General features: G+C 43.6%; 1 protein-coding gene across 5 annotated transcripts in view; it reads left to right on the forward strand.

The window, feature by feature from the left end:
- Positions 1–27,920, forward strand: part of PGAP1 (post-GPI attachment to proteins inositol deacylase 1) — a 1,221,194-nt gene that overhangs the window by 178,092 nt on the left and 1,015,182 nt on the right. The window lies entirely within an intron of this gene.

Raw genomic sequence — 27,920 nt, forward strand, 5'->3', positions numbered from 1 at the left:
AAAGTGCCCTTCCAATAAGAGAACTTGAGCAGTTTGCAAAGGAAGAGTGGTCCAACATTCCGGCTGAGAGGTGTAAGAAGCTTATTTATGGTTATAGGATGTGAATGATTTCAGTAATTTTTCCAAAGGATGTGCAACCAAATATTAAAGGGGTAATCCGGTGAAAACCTTTTTTCTTTTAAATCAACTGGTGGCAGAAAGTTAAACATATTTGTAAATTACTTCTATTAAAAAATCTTAATCCTTCCAGTACTTATTAGCTGCTGAATGCTACAGAGGAAATTCCTTTCTTTTTGGAACACTGATGACATCATGAGCACAGTGCTCTCTGCTGACATCTCTGTCCATTTTAGCAACCATGCTTAGTAGATGTATGCTAAGGGCAGCATGGTGGCTCAGGGGTTAGCACTGCTGCCTTGCAGTGCTGGGGATTTGGGTTCAAATCCCACTAAGGAATACAATAAATAAAGCGTTATTATTATTATAATAACTTCAGCAGAGAGAACTGTGCTCGTGATGTCATCAGAGAGCATTCCAAAAAGAAAATAATTTCCTCTGTAGTATTCAGCAGCTAATAAGTACAGGAAAGATTAAGATTTTTTAATAGAAGTAATTTACAAATGTGTTTAACTTTCTGCCACCAGTTGATTTAAAGGAAAAAAGGTTTTCACCAGAGTACCCCTTTAAGCGCAACACCCAAGGGTAAGGACCCACTTTGCTTTTACTTTGTACCATTTACCTAGACTGTCCTCACTAGGTGCGCAAATTGTTGCTTTTTATCTGCTTTTCATTAAATATTAAGTTAAGGATGCCAATAATTTTTTCCAACCCATTTTTGGAGTGTGGTATGACATTATGTCCAATTTTCTTTTTTGTCCCTTTTTTTGGTTTAGTTCCAATACACACAAAGGGAATAAACATGTGTATAGCAAAACATGTTACTGCAATCCCTTTCTGTGAGAAATACTATTTTCTAGAAACATTTCAGGGGAGCCAATATTTACGGCCATGACTGTAGATAAAAAGTCAAAATTAAGGAATGAATATCATGATAAAAGGGAGGGGGGCCCAGACACTTATTGTTTAAGTAGAACTGTTCTTAATGCAGGCATGGCCCTGGTTGCAAGAGTTCTGATTACTGGATGGATAAAAATGTATCAATTTAGGGGGCCACATATAACATTGGGGTTAATTACTTTTCCTTAAGGAGATCCCCAGACAAGGTAAGTGCTTCTAGCACACAGTATTATCGTTGTTAAGGATAGAGTATTACAGAAAGCATTTAAGCGTCTCTGTTGATCCATGAAGCTTCTTTGCATAAACTTATCGACATAACCCAAGCGTAATCTAGGCCTAATATGTTCCAAAACTGAAAAAGTAACCTAACATTTCCAGCATTTACCATTTTTAAATGATTCCTAATTGGGGTGTCTATTTCATGTAAGACATTGAGGGGTTCTAACACTCTCCTGCGGAAATCTAAAGGGGAAAGGCCCCCTTACCACTCTTAACACTGGAACACTTTTTTTTTTTTTAAATCAACTGGTGACAGAAAGTTAAACATATTTGTAAATTACTTCTATTAAAAAAATCTTAATCCACAGGATGTTGTTCTTTTCTTTTGAATTTCCTTTCTGCCTGACCAAAATGCTCTCTGCTGACACCTCTGTCCATTTTAGGAACTGTCCAGATCAGGATAGGTTTTCTATGGGGATTTGCTCCTACTCTAGACAGTTCCTAAAATGGACAGATGTGGCAGCAGAGTACTGTGGTCAGGCAGAAAGTAAATAAAAAAAAAAGAACTTCCTGTGCATCATAACAGCAGCTGATGAGTACTGGAAGGAATAGGAGTAATTTACAAATCTGTTTCACTTTCTGACACCAGTTTATTGAGAATTTTTTTTTTCCAGTGGAGTACCCATGTAACACCTTAATGACCACATACGTAAAAGTACGTCCTGGTTTGGCGGTACTTCGCGCACCAGGACATTTACGTCCTGTGTATGACCTCGTGCATCGGAGCGGTGCTTGCGTCATACACGGCAGGTTCCGGCTGCTATCAGAAGCTGGGGACCCGCCAGTAATGTCAGACATCCGCGATTGATGATCCCGTACGGTGAACGGCGTAAACGTAAAAAAAAAAATCAGCTTTGTCACATTTTATTCCCCGAAAAAAAAATTTGATATTAATTTTTAGATATGCAAATGTGGTATCAATAAAAAGGACAGATGACGACGCAAAAAATGAGCCCTCATACCGCCCATATACGGAAAAATGAAAGTTATAGGTGGTCAAAATTTTTAGATTACAGATTTTGTACAAAAAGTTTTAGATTTTTTTTTTTAAGCGGAACAAAAATATAAGTATCTAGCCATGGGTATCATTTTAATCATATTGACCCACAGAATAAAGAACACATCATTTTCGCCATAAATTGTACAGTGTGAGAATGAAACCCTCCTAAATGTGGAAAATTGTGTTTTTCATTTAAATTTCCTCCCTAAAAAAAATGTTGGGTTCGCCGTACATATTATGGTAAAATGAGAGGTTTCATTACAAAGTAAGATTGGTCACGCAAAAAACAAGCCAATATACGGGTCTGTAGATGGAAACATAATAGTGGATTTTAGGAGGCGAGGAGGAAAAAACGAAAAAGCAAAAATAAAATTGGCCTGGTCTTTAAAGGCTTACTCCGCCTCTAGACATCTTATCCCCTATCCAAAGTATAGGGGATAAGATGTCAGATCGATGCGGTCCCGCTGCTGGGGACCCCCGGAATCGCCGCTGCGGCACTGCGCTATCATTACTGCACAGAGCGAGTTAGCTCTGTGCGTAATGACGGGCGATACAGGGGATGGAGCACCGTGATGTCATGGCTCCGCCTCTCGTGACATCACGGCCCATCCCTTTAATGCAAGTCTATGGCAGGGGGCATGACTACCACCACGCCCCCTCCCATAGACTTGTATTGAGGGGGGCGGGCCGTGACGTCACGAGGGGCGGAGCCGTGACTTAACGATGCTCCAACCCCTTTATTGCACGTCATTACGTGCAGAGCGAACTCTCTCTGTGCAGTAATGATAGCGCAGTGCCACAGCGGCGATCCCAGGGCTCCCCAGCAGCAGAACCACGGCGATCTGAGATCTCATCCCCTATCCTTTGGATAGGGGATAAGATGTCTAGGGGCGGAGTACCCATTTAAGGTGAAAATGGGCTTGGTCCTTAAGGGGGTTAAACCCCAAAGTACAAGGATGCCTCCAATTGTTCCAAGATGCAGGAAAACAAGACCTATGTTAACCTGGCGCTGCCCACTCGGTCATCAGACGGGAGAAAAGGCCAAATGTAACTTTAGTAGTAAAACAAAATTGGCTTGATCGAAAATAATATAAAAATAATAAAAAGGGTGGATGACGCGTTTTGAGGGGGGCTCCCCTCTTCCTCAGATCAGAAGCATGTGTAGTGTAAAACATGCCATTTTTATGTGTAAAATGGCGCCAAGGTGAAAAGGGGCGTGGCCCAGATGTGGGCTGTCACAGATGTTGGCAGGTTGATGGAAAGAAGCTTTGCTGCTAATTAAAACAGAGGGAGCCTGACCAATCTGCATGTCAACAGTTAGAATATGAGCATTATGCTGTGTGAATGTAGAAAATAACTGATAGGTTAGGGTTAAAAGGAGCCAGTGACAAATTCACGGCTCTAGCTGCAATCTGCGCATGCGCCGGCTGTGTTAAGGATGAATAGTAGATAGCGCGGGTCATGTGGCTCCAGCCGGGCCAATCAGGAGGAGACGGGCGACTGTATCGTACTGGCGCAGTGAGACTGCGCTTGCGTTGCTAGGGACGTGTCGTTGGAAATGCCCCTAGCATGTGTATTGCGCTGGACCGATGGAATAAAGGGGCGTGTATAACTACGCTCGGGGCTGTTGATAAGTCCACGGCAACAGATGCGTGCTGCGCACCTGCCGACGTGGCTGGGGATGCATTGTTGACATCGTGGGTCACGTGATGCCAGCCGGCCAGTTAGGATGAAATGGGCGGCTGTATAATGATGATGAAATGTGGCTGCGCTTCTGTTGCTAGGGACGCTTCGTGTGATGCGGCGGGCCAATGCAAAGGCCGGGGCATGTGTATCCCCGCACGGATGTGAACACAGTGTTGTCTGGAGGGGATGAAATATGTGTAAGGTGTCATATGGCATTGCTAGGGTCTGGAGAACTGAGCAAGTGTGGAAGGTGGGTAGGAATGTGATCTATATACACTGGAGCACAAGTAACATGGTATATCAATGAACATGATAGTGTGTTATTATAGAAGATGGAAGGCTTGAAATGTATGTATGGGGGAACCGACGTGTGGTGTGGAAATATAAATCACTAAATAAGAATATAAACATAGATATACATATACATGCTAATAAAAATTCTTATCACAAGTGGATGGTCGTGAGTCTATAAAATGTTGATGGTAGTAAAAGGAATAAAGTGTATGAACATATAAAAGTATGCAACAGATGGAAAGCAGAGAAGTCCATATATGGCATAATGTCCATAATACCTAGAAATCTAAAAATGGAAATTAAGAATCGTAAGATGCCAAAAAGAACAAATTCAAAGACTAAAGGGGGTACATAAATGGGTTCAGAAATTACATTCAATCATGTCATTTAACCCGAAAGGTACCAAAGTCTGAAGTTTAGAAATCCAGAAATTTTCCCGTTTGAGTATTGTATCAAATCTCTGGGGATCCTCTTTCAGTATCAATTCAATGGGGGTAAGACTTATGCATCCAAAATCTTGATGATGCGTAAGGTGTCTAGATACGCTTTGTAAAAGAAATCCGTTAGATGTGTTACTTCTATGCTTATTGATTCCTTCTCTCAGACATTGGGTTGTTCTGCCCACATTCTGGAGGCCACATGGGCATACAAGAATATATATAATTTATTGTGATGAGCAGTTAATGAAGGATTTAATCTTGAACGTTTCGCCTGTAGTTTTAGATGAAGTTTTTGCACTTGTTTCTTATATTTGTGCAGCATTTGCATCTGGGGAGGGAGCATTTATAAGCACCGTTTGTAGAAAGAAATGTGTTAATTTCATTTTTGGTGGACCTGAGCCTGCTTGGGGCAATAATGTTGTGCATGGTTCTTGCTCTCCAAAACGTTATTGCGGGTTTGGCCAGGAGGACTTCATGCAGGAAAGGATCTCTCAGAAGTATGTTCCAGTGTTTGCGAAAGACGTCCTTAATCTGGCTATTTTCCTTGGTGTAAGTAGTGATAAAATTTAAGGACCAAGTATCCACAGTGGTGGTCTTGGGTTTTGACTTTATCAGACAGTCTCATTGAGAGAGTTTTTGAGCCCTCTCAAAGGCAGATTTTATCAGAGTGTGGGGGTATTTTTTCGCCTTGAATCGGGTTTTTAGAATTTTGCTTTGCTCATTAAAATTGCCTGGTTTTGTGCAATTACGCCGAATGCGTTTGAATTGTTCAAACGGTATGTTAGTAAGCCATTTTTTATAATGGGCACTAGAAAAGTCCAGATAGCTGTTGCTGTCTACTTCCTTAAAAAAAGTTTTAGTATTAACAAAGCCATTGTCGTCAACAATAACATCTAGAAATTCAGCATGGTTAGTAAAAACAGTGATTAAAATGTAAACCAAAGGAATTGCAATTAATAGACTCTAAAAAGACTTCTAAAAGATCCCGAGGTTCTTTCCAAATAAAAAATATATAGTCTATAAAACGTTTATAAAATAGACAATGCTGGAATAAAACATGAGGGTAAATAAAAGATTCCTCAAATGAATCGACAAAAAGGTTCGTAAAACTTGGTGCTACTTTAGAGCCCATTGCGGTTCCGCTGTGCTGTGAGTGAATTTCAGGGGCTCATCTAAAGTAGTTGTGTCAGTACATACCTGAGACCGTTTAGAATAAAATCACGCTGTGCTTGTGGCAGGCTGGGGTCATTACGTAGGAAAAGACAAAAAAAAAATTTGTCGGTTCATTTGAGGAATCTTTTATTTACCCTCATGTTTTATTCCAGCATTGTCTATTTTATAAACGTTTTATAGAAGATATATTTTTTATTTGGAAAGGACCTCGGGATCTTTTAGAAGTCTTTTTAGTCTATTAATCGCAATTCCTTTGGTTTACATTTTACTCAGACTGTTTTTACTAACCATGCTGAATTTCTAGATGTTGTTGTTTTTGATGACAATGGCTTTCTTAATACTAAAACTTTTTTTTAAGGAAGTAGACAGCAATAGCTATCTGAACTTTTCTAGTGCCCATTATAAAAAATGGCTTACTAACATACCGTTTGGACAATTCAAACTCATTCGGCGTAACTGCACAAAACCAGGCGATTTTAATGAGCAAAGCAAAATTCTAAAAACCTGATTCAAGGTGAAAAAATACCCCTACACTGATAAAATCTGCCTTTGAGAGGGCTCAAAAACTCTCTCAAGCAGACTGTCCGATAAAGTCAAAACCCAAGGACACAGCTATGGATACTTGGTCCTTAAATTTTCACTACTTACACCAAGGAAAATAGCCAGATTAAGGACGTCTTTCGCAAACAGTGGAACATACTTCTGAGAGATCCTTTCCTGCATGAAGTCCTCCCGGCCAAACCCACAATAACCTTTCGGAGAGCAAGAACCATGCGCAACATTATTGCCCCAAGTAGGCTCAGGTCCACCAAAAATGACCTTAACACATTTCTTTCTACAAACGGTGCTTATAAATGCTCCCTCCCCAGATGCAAATGCTGCACAAATATAACAAACAAGTGCAAAAACTTTTCATCTTAAACTACAGGAGAAACGTTCAAGATTAAATCCTTCATTAACTGCTCATCACAATACATTATATATATTCTTGAATGCCCATGTGGCCTCCAATGTCTGAGAGAACGAATCAATAAGCATAGAAGTAACACATCTAACGGATTTCTTTTACAAAGCGTATCTAGACACCTTATGCAGCATCACAATCAAGATTTTGGATGCATACGTCTTACCCCCATTGAATTGATATCGAAAGAGGATCCCCAGAAATTTGATACACACTCAAACGGGAACATTTCTGGATTTCTAAACTTCAGACTTTGGTACCTTTCGGGTTAAATGACATGATTGAATGTAATTTCTGAACCAATTTATGTACCATATATACTAGAGTATAAGCCGAGGCCCCTAATTTCACCCCAAAATCCCAGGAAAAGTTATTGACTCGAGTAGAAGCCTAGGGTGGGAAATACATCATCCCCCCCCCCTGTCATCATCCAGACGCCCGTCATTAACACCCTCATCATCATCACCCTGTCATCATCCCCCCTTCATCATCACTGCCTGTCATCATCCCTACTTCATCATCACCGCCTGTCATCATCCCCTTATCATCCTACACCCCCCCTTCATCATCCCCACCCCCCTTCATCATCCCCTTGTCATCATCCCCACCCCCCTTCATCATCCCCTTGTCATCATCCCACCACCCCCGTCATCATCCCCACCCCCCTTCATCATCCCCTTGCCATAATCCCCCCCCCTTCATCATCCCCTTGTCATCAACATGGTCTTCAACCTGCGGACCTCCCAGATGTTTCAAAACTACAACTCCCAGCAAGCCTGGGCAGCCATTGGCTGTCCGGGCTTGCTGGGAGTTGTAGTTTTGAAACCTCTGGAGGTCCGCAGGTTGAAGACCACTGCGGCCTTCAACATCATCCAGCTCCCTCTCACCCCCCTTTAGTTCTGTACTCACCTCCGCTCGGCGCTGGTCCGGTGCTGCAGGACTGTCCGGTGGGGAGGTCATCCGGTGGGATAGTGGTTCCAGGATGCCATCTTCACCGGGGAGGCCTCTTCTCCGCGCTTCGGGCCCAGATTAGAAGCGTTGCCTTGACGATGACTCAGAGGAACGTTGGTAATGAACGTACCTCTGCGTCGTCGTCAAGGCAACGTGACTATTCCGGGGCCGGGCGCGGAGAAGAGGCCTCCCCGGTGAAGATGGCAGCCCGGAACCACTATCCCACCGGACTACCTCCTCACCGGACAGTCCTGCAGCACCGGACCAGCGCCGAGCGGAGGTGAGTACAGAACTAAAGGGGGTGAGAAGGGGCTGGATGATGTCGAAGGCCGCAGTGGTCTTCAACCTGCGGACCTCCAGAGGTTTCAAATCTGCAACTCCCAGCAAGCCCGGACAGCCGATGGCTGCCCGGGCTTGCTGGGAGTTGTAGTTTTGAAACCTCTGGAGGTCGGCAGGTTGAAGACCACTGAGGGCGGAGAGTTCACTCGAGTGTAAGCCGAGGGGTTTTTTTTCAGCACGAAAAATCGTGCTGAAAAACTCGGCTTATACTCGAGTATATACGGTACCCCCTTTAGTTTTTTTAATTTGTTCTTTTTGGCATCTTACGATTCTTTATTTCCATTTTTAGATTTCTAGGTATTATGGACATTATGCCATAAATGGACTTCTCTGCTTTCCATCTGTTGCATACTTTTATATGTTCATACACCTTTATTCCTTTTTTACTACCATCAACATTTCATACACTCACGACCATCCACTTGTCATAAGAATAATTTTTATTAGCATGTATATGTATATCTATGTTTATATTTACCGTATATTTATTCATAGTGATTCATTTATATTTCCACAACAAACTTTGGTTCCCCATACATACATTTCAAGCCTTCCATCTTCTTCTATAATAAAACAACTATCATGTTCATTGATATACCATGTTACTTGTGCTCCAGTGTATATAGATCACATCCCTACCCACCTTCCACACTTGCTCAGTTCTCCAGACCCTAGCAATGCCATATGACACCTTATACATATTTCATCCCCTCCAGACAAGTGTTTCTACACTAACAGGCTGGTGTAGACCCCAACTTTTCCTTTTCATAAGGGGTAAAAGGAGAAAAAGCCCCCCAAAATTTGTAGTGCAATTTCTCCCGAGTATGGAAATACCCCATATGTGGCCCTAAACTGTTTCTTTGAAATACGACAGGGTTCTGAAGTGAGAGAGCGCCATGCGCATTTGAGGACTAAATTAGGGATCTCATAGGGGTGGGCATAGGGGTATTCTATGCCAGTGATTCCCAAACAGGGTGCCTCCAGCTGTTACTAAACTCCCAGCATGCCTGGACAGTCAGTGGCTGTCCAGAAATGCTGGGAGTTGTTGTTTTGAAACAGCTGGAGGCTCAGTTTTGGAAACACTGCCGTACAATAGGTTTATCATTTTTATTGGGGGGGGGAGGGGCGTGACGACTGTGTAAGGGGGTGTATATGTAGTGTTTTACCCTTTATTATGTGGTAGTGTAGTGTTTTTATGGTACATTCGCACTGGCAGAGATTTACAGTGAGTTAACTGCTAGGAGTTTGTGCTGCGGCGAAAAATTTGCCGCAGCTCATACTTGAAGCAGAAAACTTACTTTAAGCCTGCCTATGTGAATGTAGCCTGTACATTCACATGGGGGGGGGCAAACCTCCAGCTGTTTCAAAACTACAACTCCCAGCATGTACTTACAGACCATGCAGGCTGGGAGTTGTACTTTTGCAACAGCTGGAGGCACACTGGTTGGAAAACCTTCAGTTTGGAAAATATTGAGTTAGATAACAGAACCTAACTGAAGGTTTTCCAACCAGTGTGCCTCCAGCTGTTGCAAAACTACAACTCCCAGCATGTACTGATCACCGAATTGCATGCTGGGAGATGTAGTTATGCAACAGGTGGAGGGATCGCAACTACAACTCCCAGCATGCTGAGATTATCAGTTTTGCAACATCTGGAGAGCTACAGTATAGAGACCACTGCAAACTGTGGCCCTCCAGATGCTGCAAAACTACAAATCCCAGCTTGCCCAGACAGCAAACAGTTGTGTGGGCATGCTAGGAGTTGTAGTTTTGCAAGATCTGGAGGGCTATAGTTCAGAGACTACCATATAGTATTCTCAAACTGTAGCCCTCCAGCTGTTGCAAAACTACAACTCCCAGCATGCCCAAACAGCTGTCTGGGCATGCTGGGAGTTGTAGTTTGGCAACATCTGGAGTTCTACAGTATAGAGTTCTACAGTATAGAGACCACTATATAGTGGTCTCGGACTGCAGCCCTCCAGATGTTGCTAGGCAACTTACCGGCTTCCGTCGGATCCAGGGAGCCTGCTGCACGACATCGCCGATCTCTGACACCGATAGTCGCCCGCAGCCTCCGCAGATCGGTAAGTGGACTCCAGCGCCGGTCCTCTGTCGTTTCCCCGTCCTGCCCCGCCTATTGTGGGTGGGCAGAACGGGGAAAACTAAAGTTAACCCCCGCCCCCGATCTGCTATTGGTGGTCGCGTCTAGACCACCAATAGCAGGGATAGGAGGGGTGGCACCCGTGCCACCTCACTTCTCTCTTCGGGGTGATCCTGGGTGTCTTAGACACCTGCGATCCCCCTTATATTCCAGGTCACCATAGACCCGTAATGACCCGGAATCGAGCAAATCGCAAGTGTGAATTCACTTTTTGCGCAGATATGGGGGGTCTGATGACCCCCCTGGGCATTTGCACGGGGTGCCTGCTGATAGACATCCCATGCACATGTGTGAGTACGTGCCTGGTCCTTAAGACCCAGGGCGCAGGGACGTACTCATACGTGCCTGGTCCTTAAGAGGTTAAAGGGGTATTCCAGGAAAAAACTTTTATATTTATATATACCGTATTTATCGGCGTATAACACGCACTTTTTAGGCTAAAATTTTTAGCCTAAAGTCTGTGTGCGTGTTATACGCCGATACACCCCCAGGAAAGGCATGGGGAGAGAGGCCGTCGCTGCCCGCTTCGCTCCCCCTGCCTTTCCTGGGGTCTAGAGCGCTGCTGTCGGCCCTTCTCACCCCCTGGTTATCGGCGCCGCTGCCTGGGGGTGAAAAGGGCCGACAGCAGCACTCTAGACCCCAGGAAAGGCAGGGGGAGAGAAGCGGGCAGCGACTGCCTCTCTCCCCCTGCCTGTCCTGGGGGTATATCGGGGTATACACGCGCACCCTCATTTTACCATGGATATTTGGGTAAAAAACTTTTTTTTACCCAAATATCCTTGGTAAAATGAGGGTGCGTGTTATAGGCCGGTGCGTGGTATACCCCGATAAATACGGTATATATCAACTGGCTCCAGAAAGTTAAACAGATTTGTAAATTGCTTCCATTAAAAAAATCTTAATCCTTTCAGTACTTATGAACTTCTGAAGTTAAGGTTGTTCTTTTCTAAGTGCTCTCTGATGACACGTGTCTTGGGAAATGCCCAGTTTACAAGAGGTTTGCTATGGGGATTTGCTTCTAAACTGGGTGGTTCCCGAGAGTCATCAGAGAGAACTTAGACAGAAAAGAAGATTAGGAGGGCAACATTGTTGTACTTGACCATGAACAATATCAAACAATGTGATACAAACTGCTCAATGAGAAGTATTGTTATAGTGTCCTAGATAGGAATCCCCTACATACCTTTTATTTACAGCTCGGGAAAATATTGCAGACGGCCCATTGATCTAAAATTATCTCAAGATAAACTGGACTATTTACTACCAAGAGCACCCCAAATTGGGCACTCCAAGGTCCAAAAGGGGACTAATCCTTTGAAGGGGAGACCCATAGTATATTAGAGTGCAAAGCAAGTCTATCCCTTTTGTCATTAACATTAATCCTATACAAAACAAAGAAGAAAAAAGCGGATATACTAGTGCAGTACACACCTATCAATAACAATATTCTGTACTGATAATACTGCTCAGTCTATCCAAAACCCCAGCCTTATTTATAGATATGTGGCAGAAAAAACAATACCAAATGTACAGAATCAAATTACACAGTATAACATCAAGGCATAGTAATGCTGTCCTATACTTTATACACAGGCTGGACTGGCTACCCTACAGAGCACAAGTATTACAATGAATAAAAGTAAAACATGCAAACCAGTGCAGGATATCAGATGGGGGATTAGAAGGATGCAGGTATGGACAGGTCACAACATGTGGCCCTAACAGAGCCAGACGCGTTCCATCGCTGTTAGGCAACTTCCTCAGGGGTGTAGGATTGCAACATTATAGTGTCTTATATATATTATTCTAAATTCATTATTACCTTCAGGTGTGTGGCTCCATTATCACATGTCAAACAGGATTTGCACCGTGCGCTGTGGATCATCATACTCCCAGTGTTTACTTTTCTCTTAACCCCGCCCCCACCTGTTTTACACAGTCCGCGTTTTACCAAAAATGCTCCCTGATATACAAAGAGCTCTGACTAATCCAGACCATGGATTCTGCATCACAATTCAGCTACCACAGCACCCCACCCCACACTAGCCTCACTGCCTTCAGTACACAATATTCTGCTGGTTCACAGTAAGTATAGTACAAGGGAGCTAGAATGTAACAAAACAAAATATGTACATATTAATGTAATCTATAACTTAGACACATCAAATATGGCATACAGAAAATAAGTGAAGAATCCCAATTTACCATCTGGATTAACCCCTTAAGTACCAGGCCATTTTACACCTTAGGACCAGAGCGTTTTTTGAACATCTGACCACTGTCACTTTAAGCATTAATAACTCTAAGACGCTTTTACCTATCATTCTGATTCCGAGATTGTTTTTTCGTGACATATTCTACTTTATGTTATTGGTAAAATTTTGTCGATACTTGCATCATTTCTTGGCGAAAAATTCCAAAATTTGATGAAAAAATTGAAAATTTTGCATTTTTCTAACTTTGAAGCTCTCTGCTTGTAAGGAAAATGGATATTCCAAATTTTTTTTTTATTCACATATACAATATGTCCACTTTATGTTTGCATCATAAAATTTTCGAGTTTTTACTTTTGGAAGACACCAGAGGGCTTCAAAGTTCAGCAGCAATTTTCCAATTTTTCACAAAATTTCCAAAATCACAATTTTTCAGGGACCAGTTCAGGTTTGAAGTGGATTTGAAGGGTCTTCATCTTAGAAATACCCCATAAATGACCCCATTATAAAAACTGCACCCCCAAAAGTATTCAAAATGACATTCACTCAGCGTTTTAACCCTTTAGGTGTTTCACAGGAATAGCAGCAAAGTGAAGGAGAAAATTCACAATCTTCATTTTTTACACTTGCATGTTCTTGTAGACCCAATTTTTTAGGGGTAAAAGGAGAAAATGTATACTTATATTTGTAGCCCAATTTCTCTCGAGTAAGCACATACCTCATATGTCTATGTAAATTGTTCGGCGGGCGCAGTAGAGGGCTCAGAAGCGAAGGAGCGACAAGGGGATTTTGGAGAGTAAGTTTTTCTGAAATGGTTTTTGGGGGGCATGTTGCATTTAGGAAGCCCCTATGGTGCCAGAACAGGAAAAAATACCCACATGGCGTACCATTTTGGAAACTAGACCCCTTGAGGAACGTAACAAGGAATAAAGTGAGCCTTAATACCCCACAGGGGTTTCACGACTTTTGCATACGTAAAAAAAAAAAAAAAATTCACTAAAATGTGTGTTTCCCCCCCAAATTTCACATTTTTGCAAGGGTTAATAGCAGAAAATACCCCCCAAAATTTGTAACCCCATCTCTTCTGAGTATGGAGGTACCCCATAAGTTGACCTGAAGCGCACTACGGGCGAACTACAATGCTCAGAAGAGAAGGAGTCATATTTGGCTTTTTGAGAGCAAATTTTGCTCGGGGGGCATGTCGCATTTAGGAAGCCCCTATGGTGCCAGGACAGCAAAATAACCCCCACATGGCATACCATTTTGGAAAGTAGACCCCTTGAGGAACGTAACAAGGGGTACAGTGAGCATTTACCCCCCACTGGTGTCTGTCAGATCTTTGGAACAGTGGGCTGTACAAAATTTTTAATTTGCACAGCCCACTGTTCCAAAGATCTGTCAGACACCAGTGGGGTGTAAATTCTCACTGCACCCCTCATTACATTCCGTGAGGGGTGTAGTTTCCGAAATGGGGTCACATGTGTTTTTTTGTTTTTTGTTTTTGCGTTTGTCAAAACCGCTGTAACAATAAGCCACCCCTGTGCAAATCACCTCAAATGTACATGGTGCACTCTCCCTTCTGGGCCTTGTTGTGCGCCCCCAGAGCACTTTGCGCCCACATATGGGGTATCTCCGTAGTCGGGAAAAATTGCATTACAAATTTTTGGGGTCAGCTTTTTTCCCTTTTACCTCTTGTCAAAATGAAATGTATGGGGCAACACCAGCATGTTAGTGTAAAAAATTTTTTCTTTTACACTAACATGCTGGTGTAGACCCCAACTTCACCTTTTCATAAGGGGTGAAAGGAGAAAAAGCCCCCCAAAATTTGTAAGGCAATTTCTCCCGAGTACGGAGATACCCCATATGTGACCCTAAACTGTTGCCTTGAAATACGACAGGGCTCCAAAGTGAGAGCGCCATGCGCATTTGAGGCCTGAATTAGGGATTTGCATAGGGGTGGACATAGGGGTATTCTACGCCAGTGATTCCCAAACAGGGTGCCTCCAGCTGTTGCAAAACTCCCAGCATGCCTGGACAGTCAACGGCTGTCCGGCAATACTGGGAGTTGTTGTTTTGCAACAGCTGGAGGCTCCATTTTGGAAACAGTGGCGTACCAGACGCTTTCATTTTTATTGGGGAGGGGAGGGGGGCTGTGTAGGGGTATGTGTATATGTAGTGTTTTTTTACTTTTTATTTTATTTTGTGTTAGTGTAATGTAGTATTTTTAGGGTACAGTCACACGGGCGGGGGGTTACAGCGAGTTTTAGCTGCCGCGCAAAATTTGCTGCATCGCAAACTTGCAGCCTGATACTCGCTGTAAGCCCCCTGCCCATGTGAATGTACCCTGTACATTCACTGGGGGGGGGGGGGACCTCCAGCTGTTGCAAAACCACAACTCCCAGCATGCACAGTCCATCAGTGCATGCTGGTTGTTCTAGTTTTGCAACAGCTGGAGGCACACGGGTTGGGAAACACTGAGTTAGGAAACAGACAATGTTTCCCAACCAGTGTGCCTCCAGATGTTGCAAAACCACAACTCCCAAACATTCTCAGGCATGCTGGGAGTAGTAGTTCGGCAACATCTTTAGAGCCAGATGTTGCCGAACTACAACTCCCAGCAGGCTTGGAGTTGTAGTTTTGCAACATCTGGAGGACTACAGTTTGCAGACCACTAATACAGTGGTTCCCAATCTGTGCCCTTCCAGATGTTGCAAAACTACAACTCCCAGTATGCCAAAACTGTCCAAACTATCCGAAGGGCCAGATGTTACAGAACTACAACTCCCAGCATGCCTGGACAGTAAGGGCATGCTGAGGATGTGTAGTTTTGCAACATCTGGAAGGGCACAGTGGTCTCCAAACTGTGGACCTCCAGATGTTGCAAAACTACAACTCCCAGCATGCCCAGACGCCAAGGGCTGTCTGGGCATGCTGGGAGTTGTAGTATACAGGGTCCCATTACAGCAATGCATGTCGCTTTACGGCGACGTGCATTGCTGTAAAGGGCCCGACCGCGGCTGAAGATCAACTCACCTGTCGCCGCTGCCGCCGTCTGGATCCGGGTCTTCAGGGACGAGGTAAGTACCGGGGCCGGTCCCCAGCACTCCCCCGTCCCCCGCAGCGTCCTCCGGTCTTCCTCCCGTCCTCTCCGGACTTTCCGGGGCCGGGCAGGACGGGAGGAAGTAACCGCCCCCCCCTTGCGATTGGTCGGTTAGTTAACTGACGGATCGCAGGGGATCGGAGGAGGTGGCTTGCCACCTCGCTCCTAGTCTTCAGCATGGTCCTGACTGTCTGTGACAGTCGGGATCATGCAAAATTACCGGGCGGTCGGGTCCCAGAGACCCGATCAGCCCGGTATCGCCGCAGATCGCAAGGGCGATTTCCCTTGCGATTTGCGGCGATCGCCGACATGGGGGGGCCTACATGGCCCCCCTCGGCGTTTGCCCTGGATGCCTGCTGAAGGATTTCCCGGCGAGCGGCAGAGACCGGAAAAGGCCATGACGTTGTGGAACGTCATTGGTCCTTAAAGCCCAGGGTGCCATGACGTTCCACAACGTCATTGGTCCTTAAGAGGTTAAACACCCAGTGTGTGATAAATACAAAAATTTAACATAAATCCCAGCATGCCCAATGAGATTAGTTGGCTACTAAGTACAATAAAAAACACAAATGAGCAGTAAATCCCAGGTGCCGTAAAGGCACAAATAAACAAATCACAGATAAGTCCAACATCCCAATTTTCCCAATAAATATAATAAGCACACAAAATGACAAGTCCCAGCATGCCCAGTATGTGCCTTAAGCCCAACTATTTATACAGTGTTTATACATCACATAGCATTACACACATAAAGATCAGTTTATCAACTGGATATATAGAACACCCAGGTGTAATGAAAATTAAAAAAATGACTGCAAGTCCCAGCATGCCAAATAAGGTTACTAAACGCAAGTAAAAATAAGTCACAGGTGCAATAAAGTTGCAAACATAAGTAAATCACAGGTAAGTCCAGGTATGATGATCCACAACACACTGTGCACTTCCTATTTGACATGTGATAATGGAGCCACCCACCTGAAGGTAATAATGCATTTAGGATACTATATAAAGACAATATACTATTACAATCCTAAACCACTGAGGAAGTTGCCTAACAGCAACGGAATGCGTGGGGCTCTGTGGGGGGCACATGTTGTGACTTGTTCATACTTGCATCCGTCTAATCCCCCTCCTACATTTGGTTGCATGTTTTACCATATATGGTTTACGCATGAGGTTGGGGTTTTGGACAGACTGAGCAGTATTATCTGCCTACCATTTAAGTACCCCCTCTTGAGGGTGGTTACATCCTCCCCTCATGTTTTTGTAGGAGGTTGCTCTGGTTAGAGCAATTTTTATGGATTTTTATTGTAGTGTGTGTTTTTTGTATCCATGTAATTTTTTTATCTCATTTGCTAATAAAGATTATTTTATGCAGAATAGTATTATTGATAGGTGTGCACTCCCCTTAAGTAATTGCTTTTTTTCTCCTTTGTTACGTATAGGATTAATGCTAATGACCTAGGATTATCCTTTACCTATGAAAATCATACAGAATCTTCATTTTCTGGACTTAAAAATGTGTAAACAATATAACAAGCTGATGTTAACTCTATTTAATAAACCACTAGCATGGTTTCCATCCCCCAGCATTGTGTTGAGGTATCCTGAAAGGACGATACCTTCGGATATGACTTAATTGTTGAACAGAGATAAATTCCATGTACAAGCACCTGATCTGCATCAAAGGTTTGCCCAAAGGGGGTATCCAGACCCACTGTTGTGCAAATCCTATAGGTACGCCTATAACCAGCATGACAGGATCTGCTTTCTCCGCGCCCTAGATCAGGGGTCCTCAAACTACGACCCACAGGCCACATGCGGCCCGCCAAGGACATTTATCCGGCCCGCGGCTGCCTGGGACATCCCTGTGTCCCGAAAGATGGTTTCGGGACACAGGGATGCGCTCTCGTAGACCCCGCGTTTACTTTAAAAACGCAGGGGCCGCCGGGAAGGTGGCGCACGCAGGGACGCGCCCATAGCAACGGAGCGTGGACGAGCGGGGGCAGCGATGAGGACGTGCGCTGGCGAGCTAGGTAAGTGTTACCAGCGGCACGTCAGCTTCGGTGCTCCGACCACCGCTCCTTCGGTACCGGCACTTACTGCTATGTCCGGACCGGAGGAGCGTTGGTTGGAGCTCTGAAGTGGGGCAGAACACAGGCATACAGCCTCCAGCCATACACTGTATGGCTGGAGGCTGAATGTCTGTGGGGGAACATACTGCACCTAATGTGGGGGAACACTGCACCAAATGTGGGGAGCTATACTGCACCTAATTTGGGGGAGCTATACTGCACCTAATTTGGGGGAGCTATACTGCACCTAATGTGGGGGAACTGTGCTGCACCTAATGTGGGGGAACTGTACTGCCAACCCTAATGTGGGGGAACTGTACTGCCAACCCTAATGTGGGGGAACTGTGCTGCCAACCCTAATGTGGGGGAACTGTGCTGCCAACCCTAATGTGGGGGAACTGTGCTGCCAACCCTAATGTGGGGGAACTGTGCTGCCAACCCTAATGTGGGGGAACTGTGCTGCCAACCCTAATGTGGGGGAACTGTGCTGCCAACCCTAATGTGGGGGAACTGTGCTGCCAACCCTAATGTGGGGGAACTGTGCTGCCAACCCTAATGTGGGGGAACTGTGCTGCCAACCCTAATGTGGGGGAACTGTGCTGCACACCCTAATGTGGGGGAACTGTGCTGCCAACCCTAATGTGGGGGAACTGTACTGCCAACCCTAATGTGGGGGAACTGTGCTGCCAACCCTAATGTGGGGGAACTGTGCTGCCAACCCTAATGTGGGGGAACTGTGCTGCGTACTTAAAGTGGTAGTCCACTAATAAGATATATAAGTGTGCATAGGAATTTGTTCATGTTTTGTTATCTATAGTCCATCCCTCCAGCGGTCTGATGGACCGTGAACTGGCCCCCCGTTTAAAAAGTTTGAGGACCCCTGCCCTAAATCATCGGACCCAGACCAGATTAGAATTATAGGGATGTAGGACAATCACGCCAGCGAGGTATATGACATACTTTCTAGTTACTGGCCTATCCTAAAAATTATAGGGACATAGTCCCCTTTATTGGTGAAAGACCCTCAATAAACATTTAGGAAGGGTAGGAGTTTCAAGGATAGCCTGGTGCGCAGCCATTATACCCACCCTGGCCCCAATCAGTTGGTTAATCCGTAACATTTTAGGAATGTTTAGGTGTGGAAATTGTAGAGCTGTTCCTTTGTAATAGTGGGATCTATTGTGACCTCTTCATCCACGTGAAAAACCCATAAAATCAAAGATTTTATCAAGGTAGGTGGTTTACTTGTGTCGTTCACATGCCCCCTTGACTAAAAAAAGGGATCTCTACAGGTGAGTGTTAGAACACCTTAATGATGTCTTACATGAATGAGATATATCATATAATCCTGTATGGATTCCAGGACAATAGTGATATTACCAGTAACCCTTTAAGAGGATAACCTCCCTCTGGGAAGTAAGACCCTATAGGTGAGGCTCCACTAAAATCAATTTTATTGGTATGCTGTAAAAACTGATGATCATCAATAGTGAATTAAAATGATCAGAGAGCCTTATGTGGTTAAAAGTGCTGATTTCTTCTATCGATACATCATGCAGCTTCAATGGGGGTCTCTCACACCTTCCTTTCCAGGGTCCACTATGCAGTATTTTTGGTATTTATACATGGGTTTCTAGTGACCTCCTTAGGAGACGCCCTCCGCACGTGAGACTTTGTGCTGTAAATATTTTATGAATGCTGCATTTTGCCACAGAAAAAGGGTTTAATACTTCCAGGGGATCTCACAGCTGCCTCTTATTGGCACCAGATGCTGGGAGACCCTCTCCAAAGGTCCCTGACCCTTCTTAGTACTGTATAGAAAATCAGCACATTATGCCACCACACTTAATTTTTTTTTATAAAAAATGTAATGTTCTCATCTCTATTGATGAGGCTAATGGCGATATCCTCATGTGCTCTTCCTTTTATAACCTTAGGAGATGATGTCACTTCCGGTGTCATTCCCTAGTGTTTCCGGTTACTAGAGCCAATCAGGAAGCCCCACGTCATTCATCACGTTTCTAGTCACATGATCACATCACATGATCTGCTTGCCGTGCATGTGCATCCTATACACATGCCTCCGCACGATCTCGCGTGAGCATTCTGCATATACCAGCGTGGTCATGCGCATTCTCTAGTGCAGGTTTGTGCCGATGTATGCGCTCTTATGTAACAGGCTTGCGCTTATATCTATCATCTGCGCATGCCCATAGACTTAGTCCCGTTTTGCTGATACTTATTTCATGTGGCATACTTGATCAGCTATACGATGTACTTATTATTTCATGTCCACACTGAGGATAATCTGTATTGATGTATACGGTACATGATTGATAACTGTTATAGAATATTTGTGGTAAATTTCTCTATTTCTATTTATATGGCTATTTTCAATAAAATAAAAATGAAAATAGTCTGCATGATAAAGATGATAGGGATACAGGAATTAAGAAGGTACGTCAGGTATTTTTATAACATTTATTGCATCCGTTTATACTCTAATAGTGCCTTAATATTGGACATATACAATAAACACGACAGCTCAAAGGCCTATCTTTGCTTTATACTGTACATACTCTTGTAGTGGCATGCCTTTATTAACAAAGGCATAACTTTACTGTATGTTACATACACTATTGCAGAAACATGCCTTTATTGTTGTACTTGTATTGAAATTTAGATATTTTAATCCTTTCTGTGTTATATTCATATGGTCACATGTACCATAGGCTTAATAAGTACATATGTCCATCATGAACGTCATATATTGTAGCTAGAATGCATTTCCTGCTTATACTACACGCACATGTACGTCCATGGGAATTTCGGTCCCCGCCGCGTACCGGGTGGGGACCGGACCGGGGTGACTGCTGATATCGATCAGTAGGCATCCCGCGCAAATGCCCAGGGGGGTAATCAGACAACCCCCCCCCCCCCGCATGTTGGCGATCTCCACAACTTCAGGTCATACGGGTCTATGGTGACTCGGTGACCTGGAAAATAAGGGGGATCGGGGTTGTCCAAGACACCCGTGATCCCCCTGAAGGGATAGGAGTGAGGTGGCAGGGGTGCCACCCCTCCTATCCCTGCTATTGGTCATCCAGAAGTGACGGCCAATAGCAGATAGGGGGGGGGGGGGGGTTAACTTTTGGTTTCCCCGTTCTGCCCAACCACAATAAGCTGGGAAAAACGGGGAAACCAAGGAGTACCGACGCCGAAGTCCATTTACCCATCGGCGGCGACTATCGGTGGCAGTGATCGTCGAGCGGCTATGATGTGCGGCTGGCTCCCTGGATCCTACGGAAGTCTGTGAGTTGCCTAGCAATATCGGGAGGGCTACAGTTTGAGACTACTATACAGTGGTCTATAAACTGTAGCCCTCCAGATGATGCAAAACAACAACTCCCAGCATGCCCAGACAGCTGTTTGGGCATGCTGGGATTTGTAGTTTTGCAACAGCTGGAGGGCTACAGTTTGGACATCACTGTGCAGTGGTCTCTAAACTGTGGCCCTCTAGATCTTGCAAAACTACTACTCCTAGCATGCTCACACAGCAGTTTGCTGTCTGGGCATGCTGGGATTTATAGTTTTTCAACATCTGGAGGGCCACAGTTTGGAGATCACTGTGCAGTGGTCTCTAAATTGTAGCTCTCCAGATGTTGCAAAACTGCATATCCCTGCATGCCCAAACAGCTGTCTCGGCATGCTGGGAGTTGTAGTTGCGTATCTCCAGCTGTTGCATAACTACATCTCCCCCATATGCCCTTCAGCGATCAGTACATGCTGGGAGTTGTAGTTTTGCAACAGCTGGAGACACACTAATTGGAAAATACGGAGAGTTAGGTAACAGGACCTAACTGAAGGTTTTCCAACCAGTGTGCCTCCAGCTGTTGCAAAAGTACAACTCCCAGCCTGTACGGTAGGGGAAGCTTACTACAGACAAACAACCAGAAACACTTCCCTGCACCTCTACCCGGCCCCAACCCTCGAACTGCAAGAGAAACCCGCAACAACCTACTGAGACACTCCATCCGGCGGGTCAGCCGTAGCATCCAACAGCAACCAAGGAGTCCGCACCCTGTCAAATTTCCTAGGGCACCTACGACTAAGATATAAGGCCTGATACAGTGGAACATATTTATTAACCAGAGCTATCCACCTAGACAACGGGGAGTGGAGGTATCCTTCCATGTCATGACCACCACTTTATGGGCACAGAAGAGGAGAAAACGGATCAGTAAATGTCTGTGTACTAGAGATCAGGTCATTAAGACCTGACTCACTACTGGATCAAGTATAAAAGGAAATTCCAAATGCTCAACCAAAAAACCCATAATCTTCCTCCAGAAGACAACAATGACAGGACACACCCATACTGCATGCAAAAAGGTACCAACCTCTGAGGAGCATCTAAAGCATAAATTGGAGGGGGAAACTCCGTAATACATGTCTAGATTGGATTAATTGGCCTAGCCCTTTCTCACTGGCCTTTCCATTTAAGAAAGGCCAGTGAGAAAGGGCTAGGCCCCAATGACTGAAGAAGGGCATAGGATTGAGTAAAAGGTTTGGAGAGATCCGTGGTGCCCAGGAGAAGCTCCACCTCTGAGAAGACTGGGGTAAATGTCAGGGAGCCAAACTGCACCTGAACTGCATGCCGGAGCTGAAAATACCTAAATAGGGCATTTCCAGGAATGCGATAACGTTCTCTCATGTCTAAGAAGTATAGGAAAGCCTGATCCTCCCGGAACAGGTGAATCACAAATTTGACTCCATGTGAGCCCCAAAAACTGGCCTCCTGTAACACATGCAGGTGAGGTAGATGTATGTTCCCCCACAAGGGTGCCCTAGGAGATACCAAGGGCTGTGGAACCTTACCTGACACCACTGACCAAACACTAGCGATAGTCAACAGAGGAATAGGGAAGGTGGAACCAGAGTGATTCCTGTAAAGTGTATTTGTCAGAGCCTCATAACATCCCATAATCACACCAGCCAGGGCCGTTGCAGAGTTCGAGAAATCCAGGTCGATCCACCACGTTGCATAGACCAGCTGAAAGGCTAGAAAATAGTTATAGACATCAGTTGCAGCCAAGCCGCCGTGACGCTTAGGAGCCTGAAGAAGAGCGCGACCTAGCCTGGGAGGCTTCCCCTGCCAATAGAAGGATCCCAGAGCACCACATAACGCACCAAAGTATTTCTTAGGGGAATGACCGGGCAATTTTGGAAGGTAATCCATTTAAAAAAAAAATATTAATCCTGCCAGCCAGGGAGAGAGATATATATACCTCCAGGAATTAACCATTAGAGTACTTTTTGAAAGAGTTGTTACATAGAATTACATATCCACATATAAATGTAACAATGTATGAAAAATATATAAATAGATATAAATAAATATAAATAGGCAAACAAAAGTCACAAAAATAATAATAAAACAACAATATAAAAGCACAATGTAATCTTATATAATATATATATAATATAGTTATCGCATGTGGTGTGAATATAACACCACAAGCGACTCAAGGAATCACACCGCTTAGTCACCGGTGCGGCATTCAACAACGCAAGTTGGATATTATTTCAAAAAATTTATATGATATAAAGAGAGATGGACCTATAAGGTGTTATGTATGTTAATTCAAAGGATAAAAAAATTTAATTGTATATCGCTGCCTTATTAAATAAAAAATAATTAATAAACAGTGCGGTAAACCAAATCGCAACTGACCAGAAGGGGATGTATGAACACTACTTGGAGAAAAGTGAAAAACATTAACTAGAATGACTAGTGCGATATTGAATACAGCACCCGGCGAAAACGCAGGGTGTGAATATTCGTAAAGAGATCCAAATTTACAAACATTAAATAATTAAATAAAAAATACAGAAGTTTCTATATGCAGAAAGGAAGGGAAGAACAAAAAAGGGAACTTGGATAATAAAACATAAGGAATAATAAATACACAGTGGGGCGCTCCAGGGTGAACAGCACAGAAGGAACGAGGAAAAAATAGATCAAGGTATAATATTTTGGAGATTAATCCATAGGAAAAAATGGAAAATTTTTAAACCCTAATTTATCAGATTATTTAACTGTATCGATACATTCATTAAAACCTTGAGGGTGCAAAGTATGTAGTTTGTGAATCCAGAAGGATTCACGATTATTTAATCTTTGTATTCTGTTAGGTAAATGAATGGGGATAGTTTCTAGAATAATTAATTTCAAAGTTTCAGTATTTTTTTGATGATGAAGAGTGAAGTGTCGGGACAAACTATGCAACAAAAAACCATGTTTTATGTTCCATCTGTGCTTGTTCATCCTGGAGCGCACCATTTGTGTGGTGCGGCCAACGTATTGGCGGTCGCAACCACAGGTTAATAGATAGATAGCAAAAGTGGTGTCGCAATTTAGTGAATCTTTTATTTTGAATGTTTGTTGTGTGAAAAAGGAGGAAAAAGTGTCAGTTTGAATGATCCATTCACAACAAAGGCAGCGACTTTTTTTACAAGGAAAACAATATGGTTTAATGGAACAGGAATTCTGTGGTGTAAGATGTTCGGAAAATCTACTGGGGGCTAATAAATTGCTGAGATTTTTGGAACGTCTGTAAGTGACATTAGGAACTGGGGGAATTATTTGATTTAGAATTTTATCATTTTGAATAATGGGCCAGTATTTAGTTAGTATTTTTCTGATATTAGATGCCTCAATATTGAAATTCGTAACAAAGTTGTATCTAAAGGGGTTATGAGGCTGATTGGAACTGGATTTTTTGGAAATAGATGTAACCAAATCAGATTGTTTTTACATGGGGCATAAAATTTACTATGCATTATGCAGAAAACTCCATCCAATTTTTAGACCTTGATATCCATAAAACAGTCGATGGCACTATTTCCACGAAGACTTTTTTCAAATCTGTTGATATTAACAGTTTTTTACAGTTCGATAGTGCACATTATCCAAGCTGGCTAAGAGGGGTGCCATTCGGCCAGTATTTACGAATTCGCAGAAATTGTACTTCTGATTCAGATTTTATTTCTTAAGCTGAGGTTTTAAAACAACGCTTCATACAGAAGGGATATCCTAAATCGCTCCTAACCAAGGCATATATGAAGGTGAAAGATAAAAAACAATCTGATTTGGTTACATCTATTTCCAAAAAATCCAGTTCCAATCAGCCTCATAACCCCTTTAGATATAACTTTGTTACGAATTTCAATATTGAGGCATCTAATATCAGAAAAATACTAACTAAAAACTGGCCCATTATTCAAAATGATAAAATTCTAAACCAAATAATTCCCCCAGTTCCTAATGTCACTTACAGACGTTCCAAAAATCTCAGCAATTTATTAGCCCCCAGTAGATTTTCCGAACATCTTGCACCACAGAATTCCTGTTCCATTAAACCATATTGTTTTCCTTGTAAAAAAAAGTCGCTCCCTTTGTTGTGAATGGATCATTCAAACTGACACTTTTTCTTCCTTTTTCACACAACAAACATTCAAAATAAAAGATTCACTAAATTGCGACACCACTTTTGCTATCTATCTATTAACCTGTGGTTGCGACCGCCAATACGTTGGCCGCACCACACAAACGGTGCGCTCCAGGATGAACAAGCACAGATGGAACATAAAACATGGTTTTTTGTTGCATAGTTTGTCCCGACACTTCACTCTTCATCATCAAAAAAATACTGAAACTTTGAAATTAATTATTCTAGAAACTATCCCCATTCATTTACCTAACAGAATACAAAGATTAAATAATCGTGAATCCTTCTGGATTCACAAACTACATACTTTGCACCCTCAAGGTTTTAATGAATGTATCGATACAGTTAAAAAATCTGATAAATTAGGGTTTAAAAATTTTCCATTTTTTCCTATGGATTAATCTCCAAAATATTATACCTTGATCTATTTTTTCCTCGTTCCTTCTGTGCTGTTCACCCTGGATCGCCCCACTGTGTATTTATTATTCCTTATGTTTTATTATCCAAGTTCCCTTTTTTGTTCTTCCCTTCCTTTCTGCATATAGAAACTTCTGTATTTTTTATTTAATTATTTAATGTTTGTAAATTTGGATCTCTTTACGAATATTCACACCCTGCGTTTTCGCCGGGTGCTGTATTCAATATCGCACTAGTCATTTTAGTTAATCTTTTTCACTTTTCTCCAAGTAGTGTTCATACATCCCCTTCTGGTCAGTTGCGATTTGGTTTACCGCACTGTTTATTAATTATTTTTTATTTAATAAGGCAGCGATATACAATTAAAATTTTTTATCCTTTGAATTAACATACATAACACCTTATAGGTCCATATCTCTTTATATCATATACATTTTTTGAAATAATATCCAACTTGCGTTGTTGAATGCCGCACCGGTGACTAAGCGGTGTGATTCCTTGAGTCGCTTGTGGTGTTATATTCACACCACATGCGATAACTATATTATATATATATATATATATATATATATATATATATATATATGTCTATAAGATTACATTGTGCTTTTATATTATTGTTTTATTATTATTTTTGTGACTTTTGTTTGCCTATTTATATTTATTTATATCTATTTATATATTTTTCATACATTGTCACATTTATATGTGGATATGTAATTCTATGTAACAACTCTTTCAAAAAGTACTCTAATGGTTAATTCCTGGAGGTATATATATCTGTTACCAGCCTTCCCTTGTCATGCCTGATGAAGCTGCGCATGCGCAGCGAAACGCGTTGCATCTAATAAATCCATTGATTTTACTTGGCTGCCTGATGGTTCCTCTCTGCGCCAAACTCCTGACTCCCTGGTCATTCGGTTTTGATTTTACTCTTGGCCAGGAGGGCTGCAGTGGACCTTCTTCCATATCTCTTCTGCTCTTAACCTTGTTGTGTGTGGGCGCACAACCAACTTTGGTAAGCGGCTTGGGAATTACCGTCCCCTACCCCCACCTGCAAGATCTACTGATCCCGCACATGAGGCGCCTTCCTCCCTTTCTCTAGCCAGGGAGAGAGGGAGTGCGGACCAAGCCTTCAATCTCCCATCCACTACCCACTACTGGAAACGGCATAGCATAACGGTAGCCTTTGGTACGCAGGCGAAGACTAACTTCGGTAAACTTAGTCCTCTGTTTGCACAGTTCCACAGAGAAGTCTGGATAGAAGGCCACCCGGCTGTCATTAACACGAACTTCCCCTTTAAGACTAACAGCCCGAAGGTTAGAGTCTCTATCTCTATAGTGAAGAAGTCTGGCCAGGAATGGTCACGGAGGAGCCCCTTGGGGGGGGGGGGGGTGGTGCTGGCCGAGCAGGAACCCGGTGCGCTCTTTCCACTGTAAAATAAGGTGAGAAGGTATCCGGAGGAAGTACTTCTTTCAGCCACTTCTCAAGGAAGGCCCCAGGATCCGCTCCTTCCACTCTTTTCTGGGAGGCCCACCAGGCAGATATTATTGCACCTTAGCTGCCTATTTACAAGATCATCAGCTCTGTCCAACACAGTTTTAATTTGCCTCTGCATGGAGGACAGCTGCGCAGTGATCGGTTGCAGAGTATCTTCCAGAGTGGAAACCCGGCGCTCCACCTCCCCCGTACGCTCTCTGAGCTTGTGTGTCTCGTGCCGGAGTATTACAAAGTCTTGTCGGAGCTCATCAACTTTGGAAACAATCAGGGTTTGGCAAGAGGTGAACGCTGCAAGCAATTGTGTAAACTACTGGTTCACAGAGTCCCCGGGGCAGGGAGAATGATGAGGAGACTCACAACCCATAGAAACAGGAGAGTGGGAAAACATAGGTGGGGAAGGAACAGGAGACAATCCAAGCTCTGCCTCCGCAGGACGGGCAAACTGGCTGAGGGCCTGAGCAGAGACCTTAGCGGCAATTAGAGTAGGAGCACCAGTATCACGGCTAGAACGCATAGTCAGGAGGAGGCCCCTCATCAGAGGAGGCTTCATCCTCAGTGGAATGTCTCACAGCTTCAGCCGCAGGATTAATCATCTAGTTACGCCCTGTCGGACCCCCCCATCGTCTGCCGCACCTTAAGCACCACAAAGTCCAGCAAGCTAACCACGCTTCACCACCAGCAGGGAGCAGACCTAGGTAGCTTCCAGGGGGAGGAGGAGGAGGATAATATGGAGCTGTAGGTCAAGGACGGCGCAGCTGCCTCTCCAGTGTTATCAGCTACAGCACCTCAGAACTGTTGG

This window comes from Hyla sarda, chromosome 8 (assembly GCF_029499605.1).
Source record: "Hyla sarda isolate aHylSar1 chromosome 8, aHylSar1.hap1, whole genome shotgun sequence".
In the NCBI taxonomy this organism is placed as follows: Eukaryota; Metazoa; Chordata; class Amphibia; order Anura; family Hylidae; genus Hyla; species Hyla sarda.